Below are 27,358 nucleotides of genomic sequence, written 5' to 3'. Positions count from 1 at the left end.
GTTCCCGCGCTTCTGAGGCTTTGCCAGAGCAAAGCCTCAGGAGCGCGGGAACCGCCGCTGCTGCCGCTTGAGACCGGGTGCCTGTGGTCTGCTGGGGACCGTCCCCAGCAGACCACAGGCTCCGGGACTCAAGCGGCAGCAGCGGGCGGGTTCCCGCGCTTCTGAGCCTTTGCCAGAGCAAAGCCTCAGAGGCGCGGCACCCCGCTGCCGCTGCTGCTCTGCTCCCCGTGTCCCTGGTCTGCTGGGGGGAGGGCGCGGATAGTGTGCCCCCCCCCCCAGCAGACCAGGCTTTTGTTTTGGACCCTGGAGCAGAGCAGCTGGGGCGCTGCGGATTGGTCCTGCAGCACCCGCTCTGGGCACTACTGGACCAACCCTGCAGCACCCCAGCTGCTCTGCCCCAGGCGTCCTGATTCAGCCGCTGCTGGTCAGTTTCAGCAGTGGCTGAATCAGGACGCCTGGGGCAGAGCAGCTGGGGTGCTGCTGGGTTGGTCCAGTAGCGCCGAGGAGCGGTGCTACTGGAGCAACCCAGCAGCACCCCAGCTGCTCTGCCCCAGGCGTCCCCAAGTCAGCCGCTGCTGAAACTGACCAGCGCTGACTACAGGAAGCCCGAGGCAGAGTTGCTCTTCCCCAGGCTTCCTGGAATCAGCGCTGATCAGTTTCAGCAGCAGCTGACTTGGGGAAGCTTGGGGTTCTTAAGTTGAATCTATATGTAAGTTAGAACTGGCGGTCAGTTTCAGCAGCGGCTGAATCTGGACGCCAGTTCCGACTTACATACAGATTCAACTTAAGAACAAACCTACACTCCCTATCTTGTACGTAACCCGGGGACTGCCTGTATTATTAAGGGCCCAAAAGCAAACTATTCCTCTGTGTAGGCAAGCTAGAAAGTATGGCAAGAGACCACCTTGCCTTAACCAGGAGATCTCACATGATCTAAAGATCAAAAGGAGTCATATAAAAAGTGGAAACAAGGTCAAATTACAAAGGATGAATAAAAGCAAACAATACAAGCATGCAGAGGCAACATTAGAAAGGCAAAGGCACAAAACGAGTTCAGTATAGCTAGAGGCATGCAGAGTAACAAGAAGATATTCTTGGTAATAGGATTCTTAAGATAGTGAATGTTAGTAGAAATGGGGTAGGATTAGAAGTTAAAATAGAAAAAGAACAAGTTTAAAATTTCTTAGAAAAGTTAGATGTCTTCAAGTCACCAGGGCCTGATTAACTGCATCCTAGAATACTCCAGGATCAACAATTTAGATGATGGCATAGAGAGTATGCTTAGAAAGTTTGTGAATGATACCAATCTGGGAGGGGTTGCAAGTGCTTTGTAGGACAAAGTTATAATTCAAAATGATATGGACAAACTGGAGAAATAGTCTGAGGTAAATAGGATGCAGTTCAATAGGGACAATGCAAAGCAGGAAGGAACAATCAGTTGCACACATACAAAATGGGAACTGACTATCTGGGAATGAGTATTGCAGAAAGAGATCTAAGGGTCATAGTGGACTACGAGCTAAATATGAGTCAACAGTGTGACACTGTTTGCGAGAAATCAAACATAATTCTGGGATTCATTAACAGGAGGATTGTAAGCAAGACATGAGAAGTAATTCTTCCACTCTACTCTGCATAGATTAGACCTCAGATGGAGTAGTGTGTCCAGTTCTTTTAATATGTTTTCTCTGGTATGCTTACACCTGAAGAATAAACTAAGCGTACATAGAAAGAACAGTATAGTAATTTAATACCAACAACTAAACCTGCTAACTGTCTCTGAAGGGAAAGCAGGCAGGTGTGCTCGAGGAGACTGTACCTATGAAGAATGGAAAGTGTAGCCTGGAAATATTCCAGTTAGAAGTGAGTGGAAGGTTTTTCTCCACCCAAGAAAGGTTACAGATGGAGGCTGACAGCTTGAGACTGGGTGTCCTTGCAGGACCACTGAAGGGAACTACATGTATGGTTGCAATAGAATATGACAGCTGCAAGAAAAGAAAGATAAATCTTCCAAGTGATGAAGGAGAACAATTTCTACATGCTGTGATTGGATTTTTTGGGAAACTGGTTACAATGTATAAATGTTACAATGTATTTGTATTATTTTTTCAGGTTGTCAAATATATCTGTCACAACTCCTATACATGCTAAAGATATTTGCATAATTATTTAAAATGAAAATATCAATAGACTGCTAGAAAATTTCCCAAAAATGTACTCCTCAACCCACATTCCTGCAGCCATCCCTCAAGAAAACTGTACCTTAGTAAACAGATAGAATTTTCAATAGTGTTAAAAAGGTTAACAGGTTTAGTCTCTTTACACCATTGCAGGAAGAGAATTTGATAGTTGTACCACATGCAGTCTCCAGACATTAAACACTGCAGTCTGCTAGTGAGAAAATATCAGCTGATCCCTGGCAGGATGGTGTACAGAAAGGTAAGTATCTCTTAGAAATTCAGAACTTAAACTCCATCTGGATCTATACAATGATGACATTCAGAATGTAACTAGAAGCAAATACCAATGAGTTGAGCACGTAGAATCAGTGGATCACAAGTGTAACACACATTATTTAAAAATACTCTGCTGAGTGATAAAACAGCTACAATCCACAGTCTTCTACAGTGCCAAGTAATACTTTTTAGAGTATCACTATGAGGAACTACTTAAAAACAGCTTAATCTATAGGGGACAATGACACAGATAACTGAGGTTTTCCACCTCTAAAAAACAAAAGGTCCCAGCTGTATTGTGAATGGATGACGATACAATCCAGTAGTAGCAGAGAATCTGACACAATCTCCAAACTGACTAGCTTGATAATAGAAAATCAAATATTTTCCTTATTTGAGGGAATAAAAGTATCTCAGCAAAATGTTCTGGTTATTTCTTCCATCCAGTCATCGACCCTTCCAACTTATGAGGCCCAATCATCAGTAAACTAGCTCCAATTCAGATGCAAAATGCACAGATCAGTTTATCTGGAATAGATATAAAATCATGTGTCTCCAGCACAGCAACCAAAACCAAATCACAGTTCAATCTACTGTCCTCACTTATGCACAGAACAGGAGGGATGACATAATAGAACCTTGTAGTACTCCACTTGTGATGTTCTTTTATACAAAAGAGCAATTGCCTAAAACTATCTGGGAATTCCTGGAGGAAAAATACGGAGTCTGCAAGTGCAACTGAGAGCTACATTTGGGTAATGATTACTTAATGTGAAGATTACACATAAAAATCCACTTCCAGTTTATATATAAAAATGGCTACTATTATTCCAGGAAGCATATAATAGTAATTAAATTGAAAAGGCTCTTACAACACTCTCGTAGGAGGAATTGTTTATTGGCAACATCTTGTTATTTGAACTTCTTCATATTTATTTCAAGCCTGGTTGAAATATAATTCAGTATGTTTTTTTTATAACAGTTTTGGTCTGAATTTATAAAGGGACCCAGACATTGCAACCGAGGGCAGTAGAACCCACAATATCTGACTTAAGTACCCGGGCTCCCCACACAATACAGGGGAAGAAAAGTGCTTATGATAATGGAATTCATATTAGGGCACTGAGACTAGCCAATAGCAAATGCTGAAGAGAGGGTTGCATCTTCAGGACCTGATATCCTGAAAAGGATGGAGCTAAATCTGGAATGAAAGAAGTAATCAGTTTGTAATTTATATCCTGAGACAGGAAACCACTTCTGGAGGTACCTAAGCATTTGTGCCTACCACTGAGTGTGTACAGAGGACAGCCAGGTAGAGGTACCATCATTGTATATTCCTCCATAAGCAAGGGGCTCCAGAAAAGGGGTGGATAAGAGATCCCCAACTATCCAACATCACCAATGGGATAGTCAGGATTTCCTTTAATGTTAAAAACATCATGCACCCAAGCACACAGGTGAGTATTTCCTGCTCCCGAATAACCCAGGGAGGAAAGAGGGATTACAGTGTTATAATTCATATTGTGGAGAAAACATTTATGCATATAAAATGATATGCTTTAAATGAGCTGTTACTATTCAAGAAAGAGATCTTGTGGGTCATCATGAAAATATTTACTTGATGTGCAATAGCTATGAGGAAACCTAACAGAATGTGACAAAAAGGATAAATACCTCCTCCTACCCACACAAGCACCAAATGTTATAATGCCACTATATACATCCAGGCTGTGTCTAGACTGGCAAGCTGTCTACACTGGCCATTTGAATTTCCGCAAGAACACTGACGATCTCATGTAAGATTGTCAGTGTTCTTGCGGAAATACTGTGCTGCTCCCATTCGGGCAAAAGCCCTCTTGCGCAAATCATTTGCGCAAGAGGGCCAGTGTAAACAGCACAGTACAGTTTTCCGCAAAAAAGCCCCGATTGCGAAAATGGCGATCGGGGCTTTTTTGCAGAAAACCGCATCTAGATTGGCCACAGATGCTTTTCCAAAAAAAGTGCGGAAAAGCATCCTGACGTGCTTTTCCGAAAATGCTTTTAACGGAAAACTTTTCTGTTAAAAGCATTTTCGGAAAATCATGCCAGTGTAGATGTAGCCCCATAGTGTGCCCATACCTTCAATACTACATGCAGTTAGGGTCATCCCATCTCATAAATGATTTATTAACATTGAAAAAAGGTACAGAGAAGGGCAACAAACATGGTTACGGTATTCCAACTGAGGTGAGATTAAACAGGCAGGGACTATTCAGACCAGAAGATATGACTAACGGGAGATAAGAAAAAATAATGAATAATGGGCAGAAAGTGAATAGAGGGGTGTTATTTATTCCTTCACATATCACAAGAACCAGGTTTAAAACAAACCTGCAGGTTTAAAACAAACAAAATAAGTACCTCTTCACACAAAGCACAGTCAGCTATAGAACATATTGCCAGAAGATGTTATGAAGGCCAAAGTATAACTGTGTTCAAAAAAGAATTAGATAAAATAATGGAGTATAAATTCAACAAATCATTCAACAATTGAGCTATTCTGTTCATTCCCTCTGAAGCATCTGCCAATGGCCATTGTAGGAACCCTTGATTCTGAGATAGATGGACCATTGCTATGAACCAGTTTGGCTGTTCTTAGGTAATATATGTTTTGCAGCCTCTCAAAAAGCTAGCTTGCATATCTTATAGAAATAACAGTTACATACAAATATGATAGGATTAACGAAATATTTTTGTATTTTGGAGAGTGAAGCATTTCCCATGTTTTCAATGGTTTTTGGATCAGATCTCAAACAAATTGTGAGTTAAAGATCTTCTTTATCTTGAATTAGAATGTTTCCCTAGCTCATGAGCTGAACTAAAAGTGTATTGTGTCAGAACTTTCAAATGCGGTACATGCTGATAATAGGAATCGTGAACTTTGGTGCCAACGTTCACTAAGAGCAGGAAGGTGACACTGAGTAATTGGCAGGGAAAAGGAGAAAGGAGAATATGTGGAATTTGTAATTTAACAAACAATTTGCTACTGAGACTCTGGCACAAGCTCCAACTTCCCCTCTAGCCAGGGGATTCTCAAACCTTTCTCTGCCCTAGGGCCAGCCCTCACCCCATCCTTCAAGACCCCACTCTTCCCTGCCTGTTCCTGGCATCACTCCTCCCGCACCCCTTCCCTCAAGACCTCACCCCTGCTCCTCAGCCTTTCTGCCCCAATCCACCCTTCCCCCCAAACCTACAGCCTGTCTCTTTCCCTCCTTCTTCCTGCATGTGCCCCATCTCTGCTCTTTCTCTGCCTTCTGGAGCTTCCTGAACACCACAAATCATCTGTTTGTGCCACTCAAAAAATGCTGGGAGGATGAGGGAGGAGCACGTAAGTGAGGCCACCAGGGTGTAAAGGGGTGCCAAGGGGCAGAGTGTGGCTGCCAGAGGGTGCTCCCCAGCCATTCTTTTTCCCCATTGGTGTTCCAACACCAGAGCATCCACTCAGTTGGCCCCTCAGGTGCACTGGTTTCCCAAGTGTCAGCAGCAGTAGCAGTAGCTTCCTGGGTGACTGCTGCTTCCATAATGCTGACAATCCTGTCGTATTGTGTCCATGCAAAGTATGTGTGGTTAATGGATAGCAGGTTATGTATACATGAGAAACCGCTGCTGCAAATTCAGTCAGTGTGTATAGCATTGCCAGATACTGAATTGCAGTGTCAATATTTGGTCTACAAATAAATGCAAGTATGAGCAGAGCAGGAGCTGGATTGCGGTTCTGAGCAATTCTGCATGCTTCAGGCAATGGATATGTGGCAGCAAACAATTAAATCCACTGAGTTAAGTAAGCATAATTAACTCATCTGCTAATTCAAATACACCAAAAAGTCTATAGCAAGTTAAAAAACTTTCTACATGAATTCAATAGTTGCTGATACAGAATGTTTCATAATTCCCTGACTTGTAATTTAAAGATATTTTCTCACAATGGGTTGCAAATGAAATGTACTGAATTATCTACTGCTTAAAATGTGTGTGACCTTGATTATACCCAAGATGATGCAGCCTCCAGGCAGTGGCAGGAGGTAAAAGTTATTTCCCATGCTACGTCTCTGGAGTTAACAAAACTTTCAAACAACCACGATGAAAGAAGCTCATTGTCTTGAATGTAAATATTTCTGTGATAGGCAAATGAAATTACTAACTGCTAGGTTTTCATTTTGGGTGTGTTTAGACTACAGGGTTTTGTCGACAAAAGTGGACTTTTGTTGACAAAACTATACCTGCGTCCACACTACCGCTGAGTTCTGTCGACATAATGTCGACAGAACTCAGCAGTTTTGTCGACGCTGGTAAACCTCATTTCACGAGGCATAACGCCTTCTGTCGACAGAGTTCTGTCGACAGAAAGCGTTATTGCATGTAAACTGTCCTTGCATCTACACTGCCATGTCGACAAAGCAGCTTGCTTTGTCGACAGAACTGAATGTAGCGTAGACACTCTTTGTTGACAGAAGCTTTGTCGACAGTATCTGTCGACAAAACTTCTGTCGACAAAACCCTGTAGTCTAGACGTACTCTTTGTTTTACTTGCAATACTTTAAAAACAACTAATAGTTCTGCAGCACCTTAAAGAAAAACAAAAATATAGATGGTATCATAAGCTTTCATGGACTCAACCCACTTCTTCAGATGAATGGAGGTAAGAAATCCAGAATACAATTAAATAGTAGAGAAAGAGAAGATATAGGGAGGGAAAGAGAAGGAAAAAAATAGAAAAATATATTGTCTGTTAGAGTGTCTGGGCTCAACAAGGCTAATAGAGTGGGCTCTAAGTACCCGGTGCTTAGCTTTTTATGTCATTATGGTGTGAAATATAGTGGCCCAAGCAGATCAGGTCTTTATTCCAACCTTGATTACAAGTGTCAAACTTGTAAATGAAACCAAGTTCTGCAACTTCTTTTTCAAGCTGTTTTTTTTTTAATTGTTGGAAATTGCTTTGTAACAGTTATAGTCACTTTTAGATCCATTAGTGAGATGCTGGGTAAGTTAAAATGTTCCCCAACAGGTTTCTGTGTGTTACCATTCTGAATATCTGATTTGTGCTGCAGAACTTGGTTTCATTTACAAGTTTGACACCTGTAATCAAGGTTTGAACCTGATCTGGATGTGCTGCTACATTCCATACCCTAATGACATAAAAAGCTCAGCATCGGGTACTTAGAGCCAACTCTATTAGCTTCATTTAGCATAGACCCCTTAATTGACACTGTTTTTCCCCTAGATTTCCTTCTCTTTCCCTCCCCATCCCTTCTCTTTCTCTACTATTTATTTGTACCCTGGACCCCTTACTCCATTTAGCTGAAGAAGTATGTTGTGCCCATGAAAGCTCAGGATACCATCCACATTTTTGTTTGTTTCTAAGGTTCTGCAGGACTAGTCATTGCTTTTTAAGGGTGTTTTTTTCAGTTACAGACTAACAGAATCTAACCCTCTGAGACTTTTACAATACTTTGTTCTTGTACTACCTTGTGCTGCAATGTACTGAGCACTAACAACTCCCTCTGACTTTACCAGGCACTGGAGGTACTCAAAACCTCCCAGAAAGAAGCCATGTAGACTTTTTTTTTATATCTGGAATCACAAAAGCATCTTTTGAAAACTAAATATCATCTCCAGTGTGCAGATGAGGAGAGAGAAATGGAGTTACCCAAGGTCACACAATAGAGCAATGGAACCAGGGATGCTGGAACAATGTTTATTGTGGGAATGCTGATGATGCAAATCATGTGTTTGGTGTGTGTTACTGTTTCTTTAAGCCAAGGGGTGCAGCAAGTCTTCCAGCATCCACCATTGAGTGAAACAGCCACCAAGAGACTACAGGATTGCTGCCTTCCAGACTAGTACCTCATCCAGACATACATTAGCTTCTGAGCTGAGCCTAAGTACTAAATCATACCTCTGAGATTCAGTGAAGTATGGAAAAGATATATGGGAATCTGGAGGAGGAAGGCTTAGTTTTGGAGCAAAGTACATTTCAGATGATAAAATGCATGAATTTGTGAGAATTTCTCACAGCATTTCTTAACTTGCTGCCATTTTTGTGCTTCAAACCATTAGAACACACTTTCAATTATTTTTTCAGCAGTCATTGAGTACACTCATTTAATAATTGGGTTAAGTCACATGCAGCATATTGTAAAGTTTACGAGAGGAAAAATTTGACCAAGTTTAATTATATTTTAGTATAACTAGGGTTTTGCTGTTTACATCTTTATGAATGGAAGTTCTGGACAGCTTTGAATTGTAGAATCATAGAGCTGGAAGAAACCTCAGGAGCTCATCAAGTCCATCCCCCTGCCCAAGGCAGGACCAATCCAAACTAAATCAAGGATTCTACACTTGTCTTTGTTGAACCTCATCTTATTTCTTTTGGACCAATCCTCTAATCAGTCAAGGTCACTCTGAACCCTATCACTGCCCTCCAGTGTATCTACCTCTCCCCCTAGCTTAGTGTCATCTGCGAACTTGCTGAGGGTGCAATCCATTCCCTCATCCAGGTCATTAATAAAGATGTTGAACAAAACCGGTCCTAGAACAGATCCTTGGAGCACTCTGCTAGAAACCGACTGCCAACATGACATCGAGCCATTGATCACTACCCATTGGGACCGATAGTCTAGCCAGCTTTCTGTCCATCTTAGGCTGTGTCTAGACTACATGCCTCTGTCGGCAGAGGCATGTAGATTAGACACATAGGCAAAGTCAAATGAAGCCGCCATTTAAATGATCACGGCTTCATTTAAATTTACATGGCTGCCTGTCAGCCGACGGTCAGGGCAGTGTGTGCATGTGTGTTACACCCAAGTCTTCAACTGCTGAGACACAAAGTCTCATTGCAGTGGGCAGCCTAGGAGGCTGGAGGGCGCCCCGAAAAATAGTTTAACGTCTGTGACTTTACTGCTAGGACTGGGGTCCCGTCGCAGAGGGCAGCCAACAGGCTCTCAGACGCCCCGAGTTTATAGGAAGAGCTTATTACACCTTAGATTTCAGCTGCTAGAATTCGTAATTCCTTCACAGCGGGCAGCCTTGGGGAAAGACTGAAAGGTGCCCCAGTGGATTTTGCCACTTGGGTGTGACACAAATCCAAACGCCCAAGCTCTCCCTATATCTGTCCCTAATGACCGGCTGAAGTTCTTTTAAATTGTGCTTGGTTCTGTTACAGCAACTGAAGGAGTCAGGTTAAAGCTTAAACAGTTACTATTTTATTGTTACAGGGTAAACTTAGTTGTTAAATGCTACTGCTGTGTTACAGATAACACAGACACTACAAAGGACAGGACAGAAATTACACTAATAAGTCACTTACAGGTACCATGAAACCCTTTTGGTTCTCTGAGCTCTTATTAAATGCATGCAAAATAGACACATAGCAGGTATATATTCTCACCCCTGCGTTCCAGACTTGGCGTGGCCAGCGTCTTTCTCTCAATCCCTCGGGAAGAAGTAGGGTGAGGTTGGGCGTCCCACAGACCTCGGGAGACAATCAATACCTGCCAGCAGGTATAGATGATTGGAGCTCAAATGGGGTGGGCTGCTGAACCTCTTTTTATACCCCTTGGGTCATGTAGGCTTCTTCCTGGTCTCAAGTGGCCAATTAGGAAAAATGGTTTTGAACACCAAGTTTCCCATGAAGGGTACAAAGCATAATTTACACCTGGGAAAATGCAGACAATGGGCACCTCTGGTATGTGATGGGCGAAGATTCCTCTCCTGGGACAGTGCAGGTGTGTCAATTACTTGTACTAGCCATCAGGGCGACGGGAGGCCCCGGGTCGTCAGCTAGCCCATTTACTGTCTGGTTTCTGTTTATGGTAGAGTCAGGGACAGGCAGCTCACCTGTGTTCCCAGGGCATCAAAGGGGGGGGGGGGAAACAAGATGGGGTTTGTGTCTGGCTACACTGCCGCGTTGAGCCGACAAACAGCTGATCAGCTGTTTGTCCACTCAGCGCGCTAGTCTGGACGCTCCCCTGCCGACATCAGAGCCCTTTGTCGGCAGCCCCATTATTCCTCGTGGGATGAGGTTTACCGGGGCTGCCGACAAAGGGGAGCGTCCCGTTTGATGTCGACAGGGGAGCGTCCAGATTACCACTCTGAGTGGACAAACAGCTGATCAGCTGTTTGTCGGCTCAGCGCGGCAGCCATGTAAATTTAAATGAAGCCGCGATCATTTAAATTGTGGCTTCATTTGACTTTGCCAAAACAACAAATTTACATGGCTCCGTCGACGGAACCATGTAGTTTAGACGTACCCTTACAGTCCATTTATCCAATCCATATCCCCTTAACATACTGGCAAGAATATTGTGAGAGACCGTATCAAAAGCTTTGCTAAAGTCAAGGTATATCACATCCACTGACTCTCCCATATCCTCAGAGCCAGTTACCTCATCATAGATCAGATTGGTTAGGCATGACTTGCCCTTCATGAATCCATGTTGACTATTTCTGATCACTTTCCCCTCTTTTAAGTTCTTCAAAATGGATACCTTGAGGATCCCTTCCATGATTTTTCCGGGTACTGAGGTAAGGCTGACTGATCTGTAGTTCCTTGGATTCTCCTTCTTCCCTTTTTTTAAAGATGGGCATTACATTTGCCTTTTTCCAATCATCTGGGATCTCTCCCGATCTCCACGAGTTCTCAAAGATAATGCAAAAGGAGCCACAATGACATTTGCCAACTCCCTCAGTACCCTTGAATGCATTAAATCTGGACCCATGGATTTGTGTATGTCTAGCTTTTCTAAATAGTTCCTAACCTGTTCTTTCTACACCAAAGGATGTCCACTTCCTTCCCATACTGCGTTGCCTAGTGCACTTGTCTGGGAGCTGAACTTGTCCGTGAAAACAGAGGCAAAGAAAGCATTCAGTACTTCAGCTTTTCCCACATCATCTTTCACTAGGTTACCTCCTTCATCCAGTAAGGGCTCCACACCCTCTCTTATCGCCCTGCTATTGCTAACATGCCTGTACAAATCTTTCTTGTTATTCTTCTTCACATCCCTTGTTAGCTACAATTCCAACTGAACTTTTGCCTTCCTGATAATTCCCCTGCATTCTCGAGCAATATATTTATACTCCTCCCTAGTCATTTGTCCAAGTTTCCACTTCTTTTAAGCTTCCTTTTTGTGTTTAAATTCACTAAGGATGTCCCTGGTAAGCCAATCTGGTAGCCTACCATATTTGCTTTTCTTGTTCCACATCAGGATGCTTTCTTCCTGTGCCTTTAACAAAGCTTCTTTAAAATACTGATAGCTCTCCTGGACTCCTTTCCCCTTCATGTAAGCATCCCAGGGAATCCTACCCATCAGTTCTCTGAGGGAGTCAAAGTCTGCTCTTCTGAAGTCCAGGGTGTGTATTTTGCTACTCTCCTTTCTTCCTTTGGTCAGGATCCTGAAATCTACCATCTCATGATCACTGCTTCCCAGGTTGTCACCCACCTCTACTTCCTAGTTCCTCCCTGTTTGTGATCAGCAGGTCAAGCTGAACATGGCCCCTGGTCAGTTCCTTCAGCACTTGTACTAAGAAATTAACCCCAACATTTTCCAAAAACTTCCTGCATTGTCTGTATACCGCTGTATTGATCTCCCAACAGATGTCAGGGTGATTAAAGTCCCCTATGAGACCCAGGGCCTGAGATCTGGAAGCTTCTCTGAGTTGTCCAAAGAACACCTCATCGTCGTCTACCTTATCCACCTGATCCGGTGGTCTAGAGCAGACCCCAACCACAACATCACCCCTATTGCTTCCACCTCTAAAATTAACCCATATGTCTACACTGGCATGAATTTCCGGAAATGCTTAAAACAGAATAGTATTCTTAAGGGCTACGTCTACACTGGCCCCTTTTCCGGAAGGGGCATGTAAATTTCAGCAGTCGTCGTAGGGAAATCCGCGGGGGATTTAAATATCCCCCGCGGCATTTAAATAAAAATGTCCGCCGCTTTTTTCCGGCTTTTAAAAAAGCCGGAAAAGAGCGTCTAGACTGGCCCCGATCCTCCGGAAAAAGTGCCCTTTTCCGGAGGCTCTTATTCTTACTTCAAAGTGTTTACTTCAAAGTAAGAATAAGAGCCTCCGGAAAAGGGCACTTTTTCCGGAGGATCGGGGCCAGTCTAGACGCTCTTTTCCGGCTTTTTTAAAAGCCGGAAAAAAGCGGCGGACATTTTTATTTAAATGCCGCGGGGGATATTTAAATCCCCCGCGGATTTCCCTACGACGACTGCTGAAATTTACATGCCCCTTCTGGAAAAGGGGCCAGTGTAGACGTAGCCTATAAGTATTTCTGGAAAAAGAGTGTCTACATTGGCAGGCTGCTTTTCCGGAAAAGCCCTTTTTCCGGAAAAGCATCTGTGGCCAATGTAGACGCGCTTTTCCGGAAAAGAGCCCCGATTGTCATTTTTGTGATTGGGGCTTTTTTCCGGAAAAGACTACTGGGCTGTCTACACTGGCCTTTTCTGGAACAGTGTTCCGGAATAAGGACTTATGCCCGAGCGGGAGCAGCATAGCTTTTCCGGAATAGTGGCTGATTTTGTAAAGTAGAGCGTAGTTACTTTTCCAGAAATTCAAGGGCCAGTGTAGACAGCTCACAGCTTATTCTGGAAAAGCGGCTGATTTTCCGGAATAAGTGGCCCAGTGTAGACACAGCCATAGACTCTTAACAGGCTTTTCTCCCTCTAAATACTGGATCTCAGAGTAATCTTACTGATCTCTTACATACAATACAACTCCTCCTCCTTTTCTCCTCTGCCTGTTCTTCTTGAACAGTTTATACCCTTTGAGACAGACCACAGCCTGCAAACTGCAAAACACTTAGGCTATGTCTACACTGGCGGGTTGTTGTGCCAGAAGTATGAAAATGAGGCTCAGTGTGGAAAGATGCTCTTTCCTCTCTTGGGGTACGTCTACACTACAGCGCTAGTTCAAACTAACTTAGTTCGAATTAGTTAATTCGAACTAAGCTAGTTCGAACTAACGCATCTAGAACTAAAAACTAGTTTGAACTAGCGTTTTGCTAGTTCGAATTAGCAAGTCCACATTGAGTGGACTCTGAACAGGGCTTAAGGATGGCCGGAAGCAGTGCCGGCAGGGCGTAAAAGGAGGACTTAGAGCATGGAGATGCTGTCTCAGGCTAGCCGAGGGCTGCGCTTAAAGGGTCCCGACCCCCACCCCGGACACACAGTTCTAAGGGGTGCCCCGCTTGCAAAGAAGTTCTGGCTTGGAGTGCCCGGAGTGCCCACACTGGGCACATCACACCACTCGGCCATCAGCCCGGCTGCACTTGCCGCAGGCTGCCATCTGGGGAGAGGGAGTAATTGGGGGGCTGCAGGAGAGCTTCCACCCCCAGAAGCCCGCAGAGCCAGCCCAGTCGTCCCCATCGGGGGCTCGTACCCCATTCCTTCCTCACCTCCTTCCACTTACCCTTCCCTAGCCCCCCTTCTTATTGATGTACAAAATAAAGATAACGTTTCTTCCAACATTGACTCTGTCTTTATTGAAAAAAACTGGGGGAGACTGGGAAAAGGAGATGGGAGAGGGGAAGAGAAATGCTGGGAGAGGGGAGGGCAATTAACATGATCAGGGGTTGGGAACTGGTCCCAGATGAAGAAAGGCTACAGAGACTGGGACTGTTCAGCTTAGAAAAGAGGAGACGGAGGGGGGACAGGATAGAGGTCTCCAAAAGCAGGGGTTGGGTGGAGAGGGTGCATTCAGAAAAGTTCTTCCTGAGTTCCCATCAAGAAGGACTAGAGGACACCAAAGGAAAGGAATGGGTAGCAGGCTTGAAACTAGTAAGAGAAAGTTGTTGTTGTTGACAAAGCAAATAGTTAACCTGTGGAACTCCTTGCTGCAGGAGGCTGTGAAGGCTAGAACTAGAACAGAGTTTAAAGGGAAGTGAGATCAAGTCATGGAGGTTGGGTCCATGGAGTCCTATTAGCCAGAGGGTAGGAGTGGTGTCCCTGCCCAAAATTTGTGGAAGGCTGGAGAGGGATGGCATGAGACAAATGGCTTGGTCACTGTCTTCAGTCCATCCCCTCCAGGGTCCCTAGGGTTGGCTGCTGTCGGCAGACAGGCTACTGGGCTAGATGGACCTTTGGTCTGACCCAGGACGGCCATTGTAAGCTCAGGGCTCAGAGTCGGGGGTCTCAGTGGACCCCCTTGATTTTCATGCACACCTGCTCCTGGGTGGCCAGGCTGGCAGCTCTCCTGCCCTAGATGGCCACTTTCCTGTGCCTAGTGCGGAGATCGTGGACGAGGTCCACGATGTCCGCACTAGCCCAGGAAGGTGCCCGCCTCTTGCGGTCCAGGGCAAGCTCCCGGGAGCCGCCAGCCTGGTCCCGGCAAGAGGGGGTGGGCTGGGGGGCATCGGGTGGGTGGCTCTGTGCCGTGCCAGGTACAGGGTCTGCTAGCTGGGTGCTGGCAGGCTTGCACCTGGCATGGGCACCGTAGCCAGCCCGTGCCCCTTTAAGGGGTCCGGGGCCGGGAGGGGGGCATAGAGTTTCCCTGGTGTTGGCCAGAGTGGCCACCAGGGAAACCTGGGGAGGGCTAGCCTCCCACTAGTTCGAACTAAAGGGCTACACAGCCCTTAGTTCGAACTAGCTAGTTCGAACTAGGCGTTAGTCCTCGTAAAATGAGGTTTACCTAGTTCAACCTAAGCGCTCCGCTAGTTCGATTCAAATTCGAACTAGCGGAGCGCTAGTGTAGCACCTATTAAAGTTAGTTCGAACTAACGTCCGTTAGTTCGAACTAACTTTGTAGTGTAGACATACCCTTGGTTAGGTGGATCCCATCTCTTCCTAAAAATCCTTGTGCCCGGAGCAGAGTCCCATGGTCGAAGAAACCAAAACCCTCTCTCCAACACCACCTGCGCAACCATGCATTTACTTCCTGAATTCGACGATTCCTACCCGGACCTTTTCCTTCATCAGGTAGGATGGACGAGAACACTACTTGCACTTGCAATCCTTCTTTGATATTGGTGCTTTGATTTCTGATGCCCAAGTGCTACTAGCCTCAGATCTTCTATTGCCAGTGCATTTGTAATTGTTTGATAAAAGGATAAGTTATTCATTTTGGACCTTTTGAATACAACATCATCATCTAAATGTTACTAATTCCTGCCAAGAGTGCAAGGGACTGGACTTGATGACTTCTCAAGATTCCTTCCAGTTCTATAATTCTTTGGAAACCTTTGCTCATATGTGAGGAAGAACAGTTCCAATTCTTGCACTCAAGATTCTATTTACAATAAGGATTTTTGAGAAATCTCCCACAATTGCTATAAAAGCATTGCGAGTACTAGTGTCAATCATTCATTCGACTGTTTATCACTGTGACAAATAAATCTGGTCTAATCATACTTAGGGAACAATACGTTGGCAGCTATGCTACATTACAATTTTAATCAGAAATATGGCTTTATGGGTGATAGTACAATAGATGGTGATTTCCCTAAAAATCTTCCCTAAAATTCACAATGACTCCTTTAAGAACAGAGGCACTCATTTCCTTAGATGTAGAAGAGCAATAGCTCCTCTTAACTGGGTGGCAGAGCATGCAGATAACACATGCAGCAGCCTCTGTTTTCCTGAACTCCAGGAAGTACCATGCCTGCTTGAGGCACCAACTATATGTGAGTTCCTGCTGGGGTAGTGTTTCCCTGCAGCTAAACTCCATGCTGAAGACTTTGGTTTAAATTCATACTCTAGCTCAAAATATTAAGACATTTTTATATGCCATCTTAGAGACTTACTAAAAACTTTATTTAATCCATAAAGTTAGTAATAATCCCTCCGGTGTCAATATTTCTTTTTCTGCTGTGTTAATGCTTGGTCGAGCCGCCTCAAAGCTCCATGACTTTTGATGCAGAGCTGAAACCACCTTTAATGGCATTGCTTTCTACAAAGCTTATCACTTTAGTAGGTGTTTTCTAGGCAGAATAGATTTCCTGCCATTTAATTATTCCTTCCTTTGTACCATTCTTTGGTCAATATACTGTTTGTGTCAAACTAATTTTCTCCCCCGTCAGTCAGTCTTTGACCTTATTTTTATAGTGATTTTAAAAAAAATATCTTTTGAAATGTTATGTTTCATTTTATCTATTATACATAGAACATAGAATCAGGTTCAGAATGAATTCAATTTGACAAGCAACTGATGAATTGTAGAGGAGTAGGCAGGCCCACAGTTAGTCCTCTATAGGCTTTATACATTATGCAGTAGTTCTTTTCAGTTTTTTGAGAACCTGTTAGAATTCTTCAGGATATTTTAAGGGATTATTGAGATAAAAAAATGTTGGTTTGCGTCCAGCATTCTGATTTATCTTTTTAAATTATATCTTTATTTCTCCTGAATTTGAGATGAAGCAAAATATCTCTTAGTACCATTAAAGGGGAGAGTTCCCAGGGAAGTGCCCCTTAGTATAACTGATGACCACAGCTGACATGTGAACACAATCCTGACCTAGAAAGAGCTAGTAAATGAAAAACAAGAAGATTTAAGGGGGAAAAAATCTGACACATGGAAATATTGACCCAAATCCTCTAGTTTCTGGTACTTACTGAGTTAAAACTTTTGCTGAAGCCTCTGAATTCAGTGACCACGGTTATTTCTGAGACTTCCATATGAATGTGAAGAGTTGATATTTCCCCTTCTCCATTCTCTGTGTACCCACATAAAGGCCAAGAATAATCTTAGATTCTAGGCTTGTATTTGAATTGGGATTTTTTTTCCCCACAGAACTATCACCTCTTTATGGCAACATCTAGACTTCAACGCTTTTCTGGGATAGTGGAGGTATCCTAGAAAAGGAATAGCACATCCAAGAAACGCATCTGCTTTTACAAAATTTGGTGCCATGTGAACACGTCAAATTTTGGAAAAACCTCTTTAAAAAGAAAAGTGGGAAAAGATACGTAAAGTGTTTTTGATAATTTGCGTATCTTTTTACGACTTTTCTTCTCAGTCTAGACATAGACTTTATTTGCCAGCATTCCATAACCTTTTAAATTTCCCCACACAAAGGTCTTTGGGACACTGGGCAAACTGAATGGTTTCAATAGGAAATAACATATTTCCTTTTCTACAGCACTATTTAAATACCATGTGTTCCATTTCAGGTTTGTTATCTCTCCAAGATAATTATTTTTCCTTCCCCCACATCTATAGCTTTTCTTTTTATATAGCTGTTGGCTTTTCCTGTACTCATTAAGGTCTAAATATAGTTGAGAAGTTAGGGTATGTCTACACTACAGCACTAATTCGAACTAACTTAGTTCATTTGAACTAAGCTAATCTGAATTAGTGCATTTAGACTTAAAAACTAGTTCGAATTAGCGTTTTGCTAATTCGAACTAGCATGTACACACTGAGTGGACCCTGAACTGAGGTTAAGGATGGCCAGAAGCAGTAACGGCAGGGCATCAGATTAGGACTTAGAGTGTGGAGCTACTGCCTCAGGCTAGCCGAGGGCTGTGCTTCAAGGAACCCGACCCCCCCCCCCCCCCCCCCCGGACAGACAGTTCTCAGGGATTCCCCGCTTGCAAAGCAGTCCTGTCTTGGAGTGCCCTGAGTGCCCACACTTGGCACATCACAGCACTCGGCCATCAGCCCGGCTGCACTTGCCGCAGGCTGCCATCCGGAGGGGGGGTCAATCAAGGGGCTTCAAGAGAGTTTCCACCCCGAGGAGCCCGCAGAGCGAGCCCAGTCCTCCTCATCGGGGGCTCGTACCCCATTCCTCCCTCATCTCCTTCCACTTAGCCCTCCCTAGCCCCCCATTCCTGATGTTCAAAATAAAGGACACGTGTGTTCAAAAACAGAAACTCTCTTTATTAAACAAAAGCCGGGGTGACTGGGAAAAGAAGGTGGGAGAGGGGAAGAGAGAGGCTGGGAGAGGGGAGGGCAACTAAAATGATCAGGGGTTTGGAATAGGTCCCATATGAAGAGAGGCTAAAGAGACTGGGACTGAGGGGGGATATGATAGAGGTCTATAAAAGCACGAGTGGTGTGGAGAGGGTGCATAAAGAAAAGTTCTTCATTAGTTCCCATAATAGAAGGACTAGAGGACACCAAAGGAAATGAATGGGTAGCAGGCTTCAAACTAACAACAGAAAGTTCTTCTTCACAAAGCAAATAGTCAACCTGTGGAACTCCTTGCTGCAGGAGGCTGTGAAGGCTAGAACTAGACAAGAGTTTAAAGAGAAGTGAGATAAAGTCATGGAGGTTGAGTCCATGGAGTGCTATTAGCCAGGGGGTAGCAATGGTGTCCCTGGCCTCTGTTTGTGGAAGGCTGGAGATGGATGGCACGAGACAAATGGCTTGGTCATTGTCTTCGGTCCATCCCCTCCAGGGTATTTAGTGTTGGCCACTGTCAGCAGACAGGCTACTGGGCTAGATGGACCTTTGGTCTGACCCAGTACGGCCATTCTAAGCTCAGGGCTCAGGGTCGGGGGTCTCAGTGGACCACCTTGATTTTCATGCAAACCTGCTCCTGGGTGGCCAGGCTGGCAGCTATCCTGCCCTAGACGGCCATTTTCCTGTGGCTAGTGCGGAGGTCGTGGATGAGGTCCATGATGTCTGCACTAGACCAGGCGGGCGCCCGCCTCTTGCGGACCTGGGCATGCTCTCAGGAGCCACCAGCCTGGTCCCGGGAAGAGGTGGAGGGCTTGGTGACAGCGGGTGGCCGGCTTGAGCAATGCCATGTGCAGGGTCTGCTGGCTGGGTGCTGGCAGGCTTGCACCTGGCACGGGCACCGTAGCCAGCCCGTGTCCCTTTACGGGCTCCGGGGCCGGGAGGAGGGCAAACGAGTTTCCCTGGTGGTGCCCAGAGTGGCCACCAGGGAAAGCTGGGGAGGGCTAGCCTCACACTAGTTCGAATTATGTGGCTACACAGCCCTTAATTCGAACTACTTAATTCGAACTAGGCGTTAGTCCTTGTAGAATGAGATTTACCTAGTTCGAATTAAGCGCTCCTCTAGTTCGAACTAGCGGTTTGCATGTGTAGCGCCTATCAAAGTTAATTCGAACTAACGTCTGTTAGTTCGAATTAACTCTGTAGTGTAGACATACCCATAGAGACTTACATTATAAACATAAAGGCTACATCTACACTGGCCCCTTTTCCAGAAGGGGCATGTTCATTTCAACTATCGTAGTAGGGAAATCCGCGGGGGATTTAAATATCCCCCGCGGCATTTAAATAAAAATGTCCGCCGCTTTTTTCCGGCTTTTAGAAAAGCCGGAAAAGAGCGTCTACACTGGCCCCGATCCTCCGGAAAAAGTGCCCTTTTCCGGAGGCTCTTATTCCTACTTCAGGAGTCCCCCCCCCCCTTTTGATTTGTAGTTACGACAGTCATTGTTTAGCCAGGATGTAAGAGATACTGATATTGAATTATTCAGTCAATATATAAGAAATCAACCACTGTGAAAGATGACTGCACTAGGGGCTAGGCACTACACATATTTTAAATAGTGCAAGGACTACCAGCAGGTGGGAGGTGCTGAGGGGAGGGAAGAAGTTGGTTACCTAAATGTTGACTCTGGGGGTGCTAAGCAGTGTGGAGCACCCATAGAATCAGCCCTTATGCTTACTCATATGAGTAACTGCAGTGGCTTAAGTGTCACATGAGCAGAGACTACATGTGCGAGTGAGGGTCAGAAGAGATGACTTATTTCTTATTCCTAACACAACTGTTTTAAAACATGTTTGAAAATGAGGGTTTTTTTCTCTCTTGCATATAACAATTTGCTCTAATCTGATAGATTTCTCTTAACACATACTTTGTTGCAGGTCTTACTGTCTATATTTAAATTGAAATCTTAACTCCATGAATGCATTAACTTATCTATATTAAATTTCATCAAGGTGAAAAAATATTTGTAGATGACCGAAGCTGAGTTTTTCCTTTTATTTGACTGATGTTTTTAATGATGTCAGGAAGGTTTAAGGGAGATATTGTTCCATTTCAGGTTTGTTATCTCTCCAAGCAAATGTTTTATTGGAAGATATTGCTCATGGCTGTTTTATCCAAGTTAAATATTTTTTTCCTTCCTCATCTTTTTAAAGAGGGGATATATGCCCGCATCAAGTTATATAACATAGAAAAATATTTTCTATTCCTTTCTGAATTTTGTTTTATCAATTTTAAAGAAGAGTGATCCCATAATCTTCTATCATTCAGCCTTCTTCTGGTATGTTATGTATCAGTACTACAGTGTCAATTAGTAAAAAAAGGGTGTTTTCAAACATTTTATTCTATATCTAACTCATTGCTCAATATTGCAAGGTTCTGTATCTTGCTGAAAGGACATGAAGTGTTCATTTGCCAATCACACATGCAACTCACCTAAATTCCAGTGCATGCAAATAATGTCTGTCATTACCATTTTTAGGCTCCTACAATCCCAGGAGCAATATCACATTCGAGAATGTTTAAAAGTGGCACTTAATGGAACTTGATAGCAAGGACAGTCAAATACACCAGCCACCTGCAGAGAAATGGAATAGAGTGCTTACATTTTTTTCACACACAAAGAACAAATGGATACATGCAGAATGACCTTCATTTTAGATTTAGAAATCAACAGAAGAAAATATAAAAACCAAGTGTTCAATAAAAACGCATATAGTGTTCTCTCAGTGACAGTCTATGGTGAAAGCAAAATACCTGTATATGTCTGTAGAGGGTAGAGTTCTTTGGAGTTTAAAGGTACATTACACAAAAAATAGAAGCATGACAATTACAGTTAAATAGACCTTTTCAAACAAGACAAGAGGCTTTTAAAAGTGTTTGTTTACAAATACAGGCAGTCCCCGGGTTATATGGATCTGACTTACATCGGATCCCTACTTACAAATGGGGTGAGGCAACCCCGCACTAGCTGCTTCCTCCCAGCAGACCAGGGAGATGCGAAGCTAGTGCCCCTCTCCCCCCCCAGCACACCAGGGAGACGCGGAGCGGCTTTTCTCAGCAGACACCTCACCTTGAGAATAAAGGACTGAGGGAAGTGAGGTGTGGGAGAATAAAACTGAGTTCTGGAGAAATGTTTGGCTAGAGTTTCCCCTACAATATGTACCAGTTCCGATTTACATACAAATTCAACTTAAGAACAAACCTACAGATCACCTGCTTGTTCCTATCCTACAGATCACCCACAGATGCATCAAGGGATGCTAGAGAGGAGCAAGCCCAACAAAACTAATCTGATAGCTTTCTTTGATAAGATAACGAGCCTTGTGGATAAGGGAGAAGCGGTGGTTGTCATATACCTAGACTTTAGTAAGGCATTTGATACGGTCTTGCATGATATTCTTATTGATAAACTAGGCAAATATAACTTAGATAGGGCCACGATAAGGTGGGTGCATAATTGGCTGGATAACCGTAGTCAGAGAGTTGTTGTTAACGGTTCTAAATCCTGCTGGAAAGGGATAACAAGTGGAGTTCCTCAAGGGTCTGTTTTGGGACCCGTACTGTTCAATATCTTCATCAATGATGTAGATATTGGGATAGAGAGTACGCTTATTAAGTTTGCAGATGATACCAAACTGGGTGGGGTTGCGACTTCTTTGGAGGATAGGGACATAATTCAAAATGACCTTAGCAAGTTAGAGAAATGGTCAGAGGTAAACAGGATGAGGTTTAATAAAGAAAAATGCAAAGTGCTCCACTTAGGAAGGAACAATCAGTTCCATACATACAAGATGGGAAGCGACTGTCTAGGAAGGAGCATGGCGGAAAGGGATCTAGGGGTCATAGTGGACCACAAGTTGAATATGAGTCAACAGTGTGATGCTGTTGCAAAAAAAAGCAAATATGATTCTAGGTTGTATCAACAGGTGTGTTGTAAGCAAAACTCGTGAAGTCATTCTGCCGCTCTACTCTGCACTAGTTAGGCCTCAGCTGGAGTACTGTGTCCAGTTCTGGGCGCCACATTTCAAGAAAGATGTGGAGAAATTGGAAAGGGTACAGAGAAGAGCGACAAGAATGATTAAAGGTCTAGAGAACATGACCTATGAAGCCAGGCTTCATGAACTGGGCTTGTTTAGTTTGGAAAAAAGAAGATTAAGGGGGGACATGATAGCGGTTTTCAAATATCTAAAAGGGTGTCACAAGGAGGAAGGCGAAAATTTGTTCCTCTTGGTTTCTGAGGACAGGACAAGGAGTAATGGGCTTAAAGTGCAGCAGGGGAGGTTTAGATTGGACATTAGGAAAAAATTCCTAACTGTCAGGGTGGTCAAATATTGGAATAAATTGCCAAGGGAGGTGGTGGAATCTCCCTCTCTGGAGATATTTAAGAACAGGTTAGATAGACATCTGTCAGGGATGGTGTAGACGGAGCTTGATCCTGCCTTGAGGGCGGGGGGCTGGACTCGATGACCTCTCGAGGTCCCTTCCAGTCCTATTATTCTATGATTCTATGAAGAAGCAATGGGGTTAAACTGCAGCAAGGGAGGTTTAAGTTGGACAATAGGAAAAACTTCTTGTCAGGATGGTTAAACACTGGAATAAGTTGCCTTTGGTGGTTGTGAAATCTCCATCTCTGGAGATATTTACGAGCAGGTTGGGTAGACATTTATCAGGGATGGTCTAGATGGAATTGGGTCCTGTTGTGAGGGTAGGGGACTGAACTCTATGACCTCTCGATGTCCCTTCTTGTTCTAGTGTTCTATGATTCTATAAAATATTGTGAAATGTTCTATAAAAATCATTTTTCCAGTTATTCATATTTATTTATCTGCTTTAAAGATTTATATAACGTATATTTCACACAAGTTGTTAATAGGGACTACAAAACACTTTGGCGATAATTCAATAATAATTTACTATATGAGTGTATAAGCTCAGAAAGTAGCAAATACATTTTATGGTAGCTTATATCTGGGAAAGCAGATAAGTATAACGGATACCATAAAGTGCACTGTGTTAAGTTCAACTGTTTCCTAACAACTTGTAATTACTTTCAAAAAGCATTATTTCACTAGAACTTGCTGTTGTTATGAAAATTAAGGGGATAGCAGTTTCAGGGGGGAAATATGCATTCATGAGTTATATTTTTGATTGTGACAATTTTATTCTATATGTTACAATGGAATAATAATTTTGCTGTGAAAAGCAACTGTCAATCTACAGCAGGGGTGGGCAAATACCGGTCTGTGGGCTGGATCTGGTGTGCCAGTGTTAGCTCCTGGCAGGCCTCTGCACTGCCATATTTATATAAACATCTACAGATACAGGGGATCACAGCTCCCATTGGCAATGGTTTGCCGTTCCTGACTGATAGGTGCTGTGATCGCCCATACCTGTGGAAATGCAGGTAAATATGCAGCCATGGCAGTCCAGGGGCTAACCCTGGTGAACCGCCACTGTTTTATGCCCACCTGATCTACCGTATTTGAACATAAACCTGATTTTGGAGAAAGTGAATATGTCCCTGTTACACATCCCTCCCTTTGTGCTTGATAAGCATCAATCACATTTCATGCACATCCCATTTTCCTGGCCCAACCAAACTCTGATCTTGCTCTAAGTTATGATAAAAGGAAGCTGTGTGTCAAGTTTGATGATTCTAGCTCTTACCATTTAGGAGGAGCACTTGAACAAAGAAACTCACAGATACATGCACGGACAGGCACACACAGAGAGATATATGGTAGGTTTACATTCTGCTGTGAAGACAAATATTTAATTTCCTCATGGGGTTTGGCACTGTGATACTAATCACAACAGCAGCAAAGTGCTGCAAAAAATCAATCAATCTATTGCCACAATAATCCGATAAAATGAGGAGGCATGTATAGCAATTGTGAGAACCCAAAATTAGATGCCTATGGACCTATTTTTCTGATTACTTAGTATTTCAGAGCACTTTGTTTGATCAGAGACTAACAGTCATTGCCTTCGGTTTCAACTGTGAATGTTCAGCACTTCAGCAAATTAATCTCCAGGTTTCTTGAGTCAGGCATTCAGAAAATAAGGAACACATGATCTATGACAGAGTATAAAGTGTTTGGTGGAACTAAGTTGCCCAGTGTCACATAGGAATTCTGTGACAAAGCCAGAAATCAAATCCCGTTTGCCAGAAAGGCATTAAACTTCCTTAATCACATTGTTTCTCTGGAAATCTCATGCCTCATTCATTACACACTTTCAAATTCTGGAACAGAGAGTAAGTAATATCTATCTATCTATCTATCTATCTATCTATCTATCTATCTTTTAATGCAGAATCTGTCTGTCTGTATGTCTGTCTGTGAATCTGTTTGTTCGAGACTGCCTCCTAAACTGTAAGAGCTGGGGCCACCAAATTAGGTAGGCAGCTTTCTCTTCTCCTAACTTAAAGAGAGGTCAGGGTTTGATTATGCCAGGAGAACTGGAAACCCAAGGAAAAGGACAGTTTCCCACAACATGCAAAGGTAAGGGCTGCTTTTTGGAGGATGAAATATTAGAGTGGCCTCTGGGGGCAGTGAGCTGGCAGGAGACAGCTATCCTGCAGAGTGTCCACTGCGTGCAGCTGCAACACCATGGGAGTGACCAGAAGGACTGAAGCTTTTCCATCTTACCTGCCACTAGAAAAGGTAAGCTGGGATCTGCTCCTGAGACAGCTTCCATTTTCATGCCCCCAGCCCTGGAATGTGGTGGAAGGGAGTGATCTGCTGGCCTTGGGAGGGTCCCTGGGAGAGGCCAGGTGCAAGGAAGAGAGCCTCCCTACCCTGCAATGGACCACAGGGAGAGGGAGAGAGCCCCTTCACCCAGGGAAGGGCCTGGGAGGATGGAGACAGCCCCCCCACTGCTCTGGGAGGGGCCAAAGGGGAGGAAGAGAGTCCCCACTGCTATCTAGGAACAAGCAGGCAGGCAGGGTGCCCAGTGCCCACTGCCCTGGGCTGTTCCCAACTTGAAACCACGGGCCACCACCATCCTCTACTCAGAGACCCTCTTCACCACTTGGCCTGATTCCTGCACCCACCACCCCTTGCTCTGAGCCTCCTCCTCATATCGCCATCCCTCACTCTTATACCTTCCCAGGCCCATATACCATCCTGAGCTCCTCACATTCCCAAGGCCTTGCCCTGAGTCCTTCTCCCTCCCACAGAACCAGCCCCCTGGCCCTGCATGATCTAGGAAATGTCACATAAGTCTTTTAGTAGCATATAAGTAAAATGAACAATGCAGTAAATCAACCTGAAAGAGGCAGAATTTTTTAAATTAGATCCCTTGTATTTCTCAAGAACTTGAGAAGTAATTCCCTGCCCCTCCTCTACTCTCCAAAATTGATGAGAAGGGAAAGCAGTTTCAACCTATCAACTTAACATTGAATTAATTTGACTGTAGGCTACAGTGAACAGTTTAGAAGTTCAAAGAGACTGGGAAAATTTCTTTCAAATTAAATGCATAATTAAGGTCCAGGAAATCAGGGTGGAGCATATCCCTAATTAAAAAAAAGCGTCGGGGACCCATTATATATTCACAGTTCTGCTCATTTCTGTGTTAGCCATATTGCATTAAACTTGTGAAGACATCTGGAAGTGAAATTTGTTTTTCCCACATTAGGGATTTTTCAAACGCACAAAATGATTAAACACATAATTTGAATAATGGACTGGTTTTATTGCAAGAAGAATTTTCTTTCAGGTTTGCTGATGGAAAAGCAACAACATAATGTCCAACATAATAAAGACACAGAAAAATGCAGAATTCACATTGCAAATTTATTTGGAGGATAAGCAGTCTTTTGTTATGTGTTTGTACAGCCCCTTGCACAGTAGTAGGGTTATGGTCCACTAATAATAATAATAATAATAATAATAATAATAATAATAATAAATTTAAAGAGTTTTGAGGAATAAGACTAGACTCCTCTGTTTTAAAGGAAAAGAAAGTTACTCCTCCTGTTTTATTGTGAGATTGAAGTTTGTTTTGTGAACTAAACAGAGTTACACTTATTTGCAACACCTGATATTGTCTTAAATCCTTATGCCTCTTTGTAACTCACACACTACTCAGACCCAAAAACTCTTGTGTTCTTATCCTAAAGCATTTCACTTACATTTTGTCCTCAAACTATCCTTCATCTTTTAGCACCTAAACAGAAGAAATCTGATTTTAAAGATGCAGAAATCCTGTAACCCTCATTGACTTCCACTTAGTTTCTACTGAACTCAGCATCACTGAAAATAAGATCAACTCATTTTGGAGCCTAAATATTTGTTGTTGTTTGAAAATGTTGTCCTGAAGCATTCTGTGTCTGAGCGCCACTACCTCTAAATGAGGATAACACCACTCACTGACCTCATAAGGGTGAAAAGAGGATTAATTAATCTTTCCAAGAGACAGATATGATGAAAAGTGGTATCTTTAGCTGGCAATTTAGCATGGCTTAGAAATATTTGTCTTTCAGTACCTCTTTTTGCTTACCTGCTGTCTCCCTTGAGCCAGGGATAGATAACATGGACTAAATTTCCTCCTTGGGTAAATCCAAACTTGCAAATGAGTTATGTAAGTTTGGCCGAAGGCCATTGTTCCCCACGTCAGAAAGGAGTCAAAAGCAATTAAAACTAACCTGATAAATATATATACTGTGGTCTCCTAGGAAAAGTTTGAGCATTAGGTAATCATTCATAACCTTCAGTTTCCCATATAATTCAATGAACTTTTATGTTTTTTGCACCTCCATAAACTCTTCCCGCCTAAAAAAAAAAAATTCTTGCAAGCTACTGGTGTATTCTTTCAAAATCTAAATAAGTTAGAAATTCTTTTTCTCAAATGCATAATGTTAGCATATCTAATTTTGGCTTATGCAATCTCCTTATCTTCTCTGAAGGCTAAGAGAAAGTGCAGTCTGTTTGCTTGAGATGCTAAACTACAGTATTTTCCA

The sequence above is a fragment of the Pelodiscus sinensis genome, chromosome 1 (assembly GCF_049634645.1).
Source record: "Pelodiscus sinensis isolate JC-2024 chromosome 1, ASM4963464v1, whole genome shotgun sequence".
Classification (NCBI taxonomy): Eukaryota; Metazoa; Chordata; order Testudines; family Trionychidae; genus Pelodiscus; species Pelodiscus sinensis.
This window is presented reverse-complemented; position numbering follows the sequence as displayed.